Here is an 8,448-nt window from a genome sequence, read left to right as displayed (position 1 = left end):
GATTAAATGGTGGTTTCACCATTTACTGAAAATATTGATGGATTCATCATTAGGTGGTAAAACCTAAGTATGAGAGATGGGACCGACCAAGGGGCATGGGACCGGCTCTTGGTGGTCACGGGACCAGTTGTTGGTCATTTGGAGAATCCCCAGTTGGTTGGAGAAAGTTCGGGCCCAGTATATGAGCAATTCAGCAAATTAGGTCAGAATTATGAAAACATGTGGGACCGGCTTTGTGCAAGCCCTAGGAATGACTCTGGTCGGTCATGAAGGTTGCCATGGTGTCCGCGTCCCCATACTGAGAGTTTCAGTATTTTCTGATGTGCGTTCGAGCAACATCGTGAATTTCAGGAGAGTTTCATCTTGACTGAGAATTCTCGATTTTTGTTGGAATGAGCACGTATGCTCAATTCATCAATATTTTGAAAATATTAAAATAAAAGTGTTTTAATATTTAAAATTGTCGTGAGAGGCTAGCCAGTCGTGTGACCATGTTGCCTTTTGGTTTTTCGTGATTCGAGCAATATTTGAGAAAATATGAAGAAATCATGAATTTTGTTCAAACCCAGGAGTTTCACGAGTTAAGAAAAATAATAATTATGAAAGATTAAGGATTGCAAGGTGTGGGACCGGCCACGGCTAGGGCATGGCCGGCCGGCCATGTTGCCCGGTCCCACACACCTTTTCCTATTTTATAATATTGTTTTTTCGTGAATTCTTGAAGTTATGGAGAATCCTTGAAGATATGGAGAATCCATGAGTTTTTACTGAAACGTAGGAGTTTTTTTAGATTGGGAATAATAATTATAAAAAACTAAGAATTGTGAAGTGTGGGACCGGCCATGGGCATGGCCGGCCGGCTACGTTGCCCGGTCCCGCGCACCTTTCCTTATTTTATAATATTATTTGGTGAATCCACCATATCATGGAGAATTCACAAGTTTTGCACAAAATAAGAAATTTTGATAAGATGGAGAAACCTACATGAGTTTATTTGTAGGACCGCGACGATAAACTTTCGATGGACACATAAACATTATTAAGCGTGGTTGTTGTTTACCTTTAAGACACCAGAAATCAGTTAAACCGTGACAAGAAATTTTTTGTAGTCATGGTCTATGGTTTCGATGTGGCTATAGTTGTCCCAAAAGCCACATGAATTTATTTAAACCGTGGTCGTGACAAGAAATGTGGCTATAGTTGTCCCAAAAGCCACATGAATTTATTTAATCCGTGGTCATCCCCTATCATTTAGACACGCAAATTGATTTTAACATGGAAAATTCATGACCTTATAGGTACAGATAACAGATAAACAAAAACAAAATCCAGAAACCAAAAGGAAAAAAAGATATTGTAAATACTTCCAGAAAAAGTTGATATATTTGCTTGAAAGATACACTTTATTAATGATATAACACAAAAACTATACAATATTTACATCACACAGATAGGAGACCGAAACTAAAACTCAAATCCTGACAATTAAAATACAAAAACACCAAATTTGAAGACATTAAACCATAGACTCTTTTGCAGCAGCGAGGGAATCAACATGGAAGCTAGCACTTTCACAATCAACACAGGGTACTTCATCTTGTTGTTCAGAAATCATCAATCCACCCTAAATATGAAACAGGCGACCAACTGGGAATGGTGCAATTGATTTAGCAAAACTTCCATTGATAACCTTATGATTATAAGAAATCACAATCTAACCATCTGCTTCAAAACCCCAGAACAACGGACCCCTGTCTCCTAGGGATGTACTTCAATTACAAATATTGATGCATTTATCCCTATTGAAATTAGGCCATACTCAAAAGCATCCCAACTTTGTCAGTAAGTTTTAAGATACCCCTCAATCAGAACCAAAAGTGTTTCACAATTGAAGAAAAAATGAGATAGGACTTAACTTCAAATCACGCATGATACAACCCATGGTCCCTCAAGCAACCAACATGATATTCCTTCTGGCAAATGGAATAATTACATGGCTGTACAAGCAAAAATTGAAACTTAAAGAGACTCTGAACACCAATTTTACTGCTTCTATCTTTTCTAAGGTGCACTCTTGTATTGGATCAGCAGGTTTGTTTTTTACTGCTCTGTTGAGAAACTTAAACTAGACGATTAGTGGAGCCATTTAATGTTTGCACTTCTACTGTTTACTTGTTTTGGTTGCATAGTTAGGCTAGCAGCAATTGTTGCAACTATATTTCTTGGAATGCTACTCTTTTTGAAAGATGCTACAGCCAAGACCTACAAAAATCAAACACATGAGCCATCAGTCAGTCGGTTCCTAACTCTAAAAGAAACCAAAATACAGGGAATGGTTGTGAATGCAACAAGAAAAAGAAGGAATAGCAACAACAACAACTACTTTAGAAAGTTAAGAAACCGTATAAGTTTAAACCTTGATTATGGTTACACATGTTGTATAATTTCTTTCCTTCCTTGTGGGGTGTCATTATCGAAATGTTCAGCTCCATGAGACGGCAAAGATCCTTTTCCCTGCAAACACCGCCAAAGAACTGCTTGGACTATGTTCCCTTATGAGTATTTCTTCCTGGACAAGAGAAAAAACATAAAGGATTCAGATGAATTCATAAACAACTGCTAGAGAAAAACATGTGCGGGATTGACTTACTAGCCGGCGATGCTTTAAACTGTTTCGTTATACATTTGAACGTATTTCATTCATTTGAGCCTATCTTTATGGAAATGCTACAAAAAGAAATTTTACAGCCAAGACAGAAATTAAATGATATAGCTGTGAATATAAAAACCTAAGTATACTAAAACATCAACTAAACCAATAATCAAAAGAACAAAAAAAAAAACAATAGGATCCGTGTTTTCATCATCAGTTGCTACTTGAGGGTTAATAGCCTTATAGCTCGTCCTGTAGTCTGCCTGCGAAGAAACAAAACATCTGTCTCAATTTTAGTCAAGATTGCAGATTTACTGAAAGTTTCAGTTAAGATTTACAGATAATTTTTAGGATTCAGATACTATAAATTTCTTAAATCGACTCCTCTATTGCCTTATACATATCTCAGATACAAAAATCCCGGATACAGAAGAAAATTTGACCATCAACAAAAAAGAACAACAACAACAACCCCTCATTATTATCATCGCAACAAGAAAAAAAAACCTAAAACCCAAAATTTGACACAATTAAAGAAGAACAAAATAAATGAATCCCATATGTAAAATCCTTTCCTTACAGAAAACTAACCTCAAAGGAAAGATCGTTGGATATGATAATCTTCTTCACTAAATTTCTTTCAAAGAAAACTTTTATTCTTCAGAGAAAGAATGATAGAGAGAAAACTGAAAATGGTACTAAGAAGAGATAGTTAGGTTTTTTACCGAGATAAGAATTAGGTATTTCAGGTTCCGATTTAGATAAAGAAAAACGATTAAATTAGAAAAGGCTTTGGTTCTGTGAAGAAGAGAACTGCGGGCGGCCATGGCTTCTTTTTTTCTAGATCTTTTGTGAAAGGAACGAGATTGCGGGAGAAAATTATGCAAAATTCTTAACCCTGAGACATGTTTGTTTTCTTAACCTAGACAATACCTTTGGTTGACTTAGTTGACTATTTAATTGACTCTTTCATTTAGCTGATGTCGACGTAATTAAACGTGTGACATGTTTTGATGGGTCTAGTTTGTGGACGTTAATGGTTGGTTTGTTCGTAGAATTCACAATTTCAAGGATTTATAATTTTATGAGATTATAAATTTTGGGATTCATATAAAATCTACCTAATTCAGTTAAAAAATTTAGGATTCATAAAATTATCTTGTTTTAAAGTCCATATAGTAGTTGACATTATCTTAAAATCTCAAAATTGTATATGTATGAGATTTATAGTTAAAAAAGTGGGTCCATAAATCTTTTGAGAAGTTTCCCAGCAAATTTTAGGGAGGAGGGGTCGGACTCCATACAGAGGATTTGATGGAAAAGTAATTCCCATGCAAAGTAGTTGAAAACATTCCTCGTTCCTACTAGCTCGGTTGGGGAGCTTGGAGCGAGGAACAATAATCTGGACTTGAAAATCGCCAAAATTAAACTCGGCTTAATACTCGATCTATTTATTAGGGACTGATATAGTGTTTATCATAAGTCATGATTTGTACCTATAATTAAAATTAAAATTTTAACACTATCATGTAATTAAATGTGTAATATTGTTATATTGAACGTGTTGATCATGTATTTAGAGGTTTTTCAATTTAATAACTCCCATCTGAGGGGTTACAAAAAATTTATTTTCTGATTTTAGTGCTGCAAGGCCAACTCGGAAAAATTGTTAACTCATTTTGCTCAAAAATCTGTCTAAATCGGCCTCCTTAATCGTTAAAAATCGAAAATAGCTTGGAATCGGAAATCGCCTCGGTCATATAGCCTGTAGCGATTACTCGGTCTTAGAGGGCGATTTTGACTACACTGCTCCCATGGGAAACATGTTTCCAGGGATTTGGGCGACCACAATTGTTGTTTTTTTTGTAAGTGAAAATTCATTCAAAAGAACTAAGGAGAGACCGAAGTAAAGTTATCTAATATTGGGGTGACTGAATCTAAGATATTAGATTTATCTACTAGAAGTTTTCCATGGATACAAGAAGGAGGACTGGCATCTCATTCACAATCAGTTACAATTTGTTTTGCCTATTTGGTCAAAGTGTCTGCCACTGTATTTCCCAGTCTAGGAACAAAAGAAAAGCCTAAAAAATTTCTACATAGAGAAACTTTACGAATAACTTCATCTAAAATTGATTTGCGCTAGACCAATCTATATCTGTTGTTTGATTGTTTAGATAGTTGATTAAAGGCGAGTCTCCCTCAATGGTGCTTAAAGTTCTATCTTTGTTCATTTAATTCACGATTTCATACTTCTTTCCATGATATCTTACCGGGATTCATTTGATGCTAAAATATTCAAACCAAATAAGTTTCTTTATAATTAATTAGGGATTTCAATTTTCTTTTAATCTCATCGTTCCTTTTCTAATGCTTAGAACTTTCCACAAATTATTCATGTTTTATATTACACTTTATCATATTCAAACTCGTCGAATTCTTAGAGATTTACATTAATTTATTTGACATTAAATTTCGTTTTGTCTCCCTTGATCCCCTTAAATGTTCATCCGAATAAGGAGATCTGAGGACAATATCATATGAAGAATATCATATAAGATTTGCACAATTTTTTTTCATAGTTCGAAAGACAATGAATTTGAAGCTTATACTTAGATGATACATTTTTCTTATTATACTTTAATTATACTAAATATGAGCACAATTCGAGTACCAAACCTCACCATATACCGAGTTTAATTTTGAACGTTAATTTTCGACGGTTGATTTTCAAAGTGGTAAGTGATCATGTTATATCCTTTTCGGATTGTGTTCATTTAATGTAGAATTGTCGAGTTTCATAACAAAAACATATCACCAAATTATTGTTACCATATTCATTGTCATCTGGACTCTAAAGAAAGATCGGATCAAATCTTATAAGATAGTGTTCATATATGATTGTTCACGGATCCCCTCGTTCATCCCTATGTAAAATTATCGAATCACATGGTTTAAAAATTTAAAACTTTATGTTAAACAGAAAAACATACTTCGTATAACATAATACAAAAAAATAGTGTGATCTGTATGGTGTTTATCCGACCAATAAAAATCAGAATCTCTAATCTGAAGAATATAATTGCAAACACAAAAATGGACATGGATTACCACTTACAAAGGAGGGAAAATTGCGATCTCGATGGGCGGCAACAATAAAATTTTGGCGCATTATTTCACCCAAAATTTCGCTAAAATTTCTTTCCCCAATGAAAACCTAACCAAGTCTTGCCATTCTATGTTCGACACTTTTTTCTTTTCTTTCCAAGCTTAAACCCTTCAACGGAACCCATGAACAGAATTTCACCACTTCCATTGTTCACCATCAAAACCTGGAAGTAGAGTAACCAAATCAGAAAACAGAACCTCTTTGGCTCTTTCCCGTGGTTAATACCCCCAAACCAAAACCCATCTTCTTTTCTTTCAGATATTATCTCAAGAAGTTCTTCATTTTTCCAGAGATTTTGAATATGGGAAAGGAAGATATATCGATGCATTTGGTACGTTCTCGTTCATTGATTTTGCTTAAGATCTGTGTTAATTTGAAAAAAAAATTCTTGTTATCTGGGATTTTCGCAGTTTCGATTTAAGTATTGAATCAAATAGGTTTATGTACTTTTACGTTGTAGGCTTTCTTATCGGTTCATGTGAGTAATGTCCTTTGGCTTCCTGTGATTTCTAAACTTCCTTCACTGGTGCTGTTTTGGAATTTCTCTTCTTCGAAGAAGAAAAAAATGGTTTGACCATAATGAACAGGCTCGGGGGCTTAATAACAAACTTGGTTTGCTGATAACTTGATGTTCTTTATGTGTTTGTTGAAATGATTAACTAAAATTGGCTTCGTTTTTATAAATATAGGTACACATCTCCTGAACAAGTATCACGAGAAACAAATTCAGCCTTTTGTTCTTGATGCATTTAACTATGCTATTGCAATCAAGATGGATCATGGATGTGCTGAATTTGAGTATAAGAGGCATTTGATTGCTTGGATCTTCCTTTTGTTGAGAAGGTAAAACATTGGTTGGATTGGCATGGGGATTACCTGCATACTAAAAGTTATGATTATGTTCACTATATGCATATTACTATTGGTGTAGTTTGTAAAGAATGGCAAGCAGAAAGAAGTCGGGGGACAAAAGTCGAAAAAATTATGAAGAGGAGCTTATGAGGTAGAAGCAGCAAAGGGAGTCTAAAGGCGAAAAAATTAGCATCACAACTAATACCTAGGGTCTTTAAGTTCTTTCAAGTCTACTTGGTAATGCCGTAGAAACCCATTTCGATTTGTGGAGGAAGAAGAACTTAAGGTGAATTTGCCTCTTTCGCGTACTCAGTTATTAGTTACTCTCACTTGATTGTTAGATAATGAGGTGTTGTCTATTAAAGTGTCTGAATGTTTCTTTTACAAGTTTTAAGGTCCTGAATTGCTAAATTAATGTGTTCTCTTCTGAAATATTTATATTTGTTTCGTTTAATTCGGATTTGATCTCTTTGAGGTCTATGCATTTTGTTTGTCATTTTTAAAATTAGATTTCTCAATTATACGTTGTTGGTATCGTAAGTTAGATTCATTTTAAAATTGCTATCATTTTTGGTGTCTCAAATATCATTCACAGGTTGGTGCAAATTATATTGTATTCAGATGCTTACCGGTGGATATATGCTCTAATTTCCAGTTCAAGGTTTCAAGGTTAAGTGCACTTGAGTTAAGGTGGATACATTTCTGCAACTGTACAGGTCAGGAAGAAGGCCTTGAGACCACTATTTCTTTTTATTGCTGGGAATTAAGCTCGAGATGCATTTGTTGCTCAAGGACAGAAGGTAGAAATGAAAAATATTTTATTATACGATAGAACCATCCATATGCTGAAACCTCTGCACTTCAATTATTGATGACTTGAGTGTGGTATGTTTTAACCTCTTTTCACTTTCTTGAAATAAAAATGTCCTAATACATTTCTTTCATTGTTCACTTTTTCGTTTTCGTCATCGGTATTTCTAAACTGAGTTTTGTTGATTTTTTTGAAAATTTCAGAGGCTACTTTCTTGTTTAATAGTTCACTTTCTCAGTTTTGGTCGAACAAATTATTGAAATTATGATTGTTGGTTACTTTCCAAGTGACAGTTGAACAAAATCATCATTTTATTTGAGATTTTGTTTAGACAATCATCAGATTCATTAAATAAACTCATCTGAAATACGATTGTTCTACTTGCCTGTCCCCCAGCATTATCATTCCCCATTCTGGCGACTCAGTATAATTATAAAATCTGTGAAATATTCAATCGGTTGCAGGTTCTTGTCTTTGTTGAACTGATACCCATGTTTCCATGTTGCAGGTTTTTGGGCCTTTGTTGAACTGATACTCATTTGTCGACAGAGTTTTTAAAGAAGATGTTGTACAGGTATATCAGTTCTTCTTTCCTAGGTTGCTTTATAAGATCTTGGTATTTTAATTGGAGTCCATTGGCATTTGGTTTAAATAAGATTCATGAGCTGACAATTTTTTTTACAGTATGAAACTTGCAGCTTTTTATATATGTTGAACCCTGCACCATGTCATACACATTACAACACATTCAACCCTAATAACCCATTTTATTAATCTCGTCATAAGTTTTCTAAATGCAGTTTCTTCATACACAATCTTTCTTTTGTTTTGCATTGTTTACAATAGCTGGTAAAGCAGGAGGAGCATCAAACAAATTGATTTTGGTGTATATATTCATGTTTAGGAGTACGGCAACATGAACATGTTGAGATTAATGTTAATGATCAAGGGAATAGGACTACA

At 34.4% G+C, this 8,448-nt stretch overlaps 1 long non-coding RNA gene across 1 annotated transcript; it reads right to left on the bottom strand.

Moving 5' to 3' along the window:
• Window positions 1-1,368: 1,368 nt before the first annotated feature.
• LOC113310916 lies at window positions 1,369-3,559 on the bottom strand. Its single transcript, XR_003341459.1, has 4 exons — window positions 3,245-3,559; window positions 2,651-2,916; window positions 2,417-2,569; window positions 1,369-2,262 (listed from the first exon to the last, which is right to left on the bottom strand). It is a non-coding gene; the product is annotated as an uncharacterized LOC113310916 (long non-coding RNA).
• Window positions 3,560-8,448: the final 4,889 nt, after the last annotated feature.

The sequence above is a fragment of the Papaver somniferum genome, chromosome 9, assembly GCF_003573695.1.
Source record: "Papaver somniferum cultivar HN1 chromosome 9, ASM357369v1, whole genome shotgun sequence".
Taxonomy (NCBI): Eukaryota; Viridiplantae; Streptophyta; class Magnoliopsida; order Ranunculales; family Papaveraceae; genus Papaver; species Papaver somniferum.
This window is presented reverse-complemented; position numbering and strand designations above follow the sequence as displayed.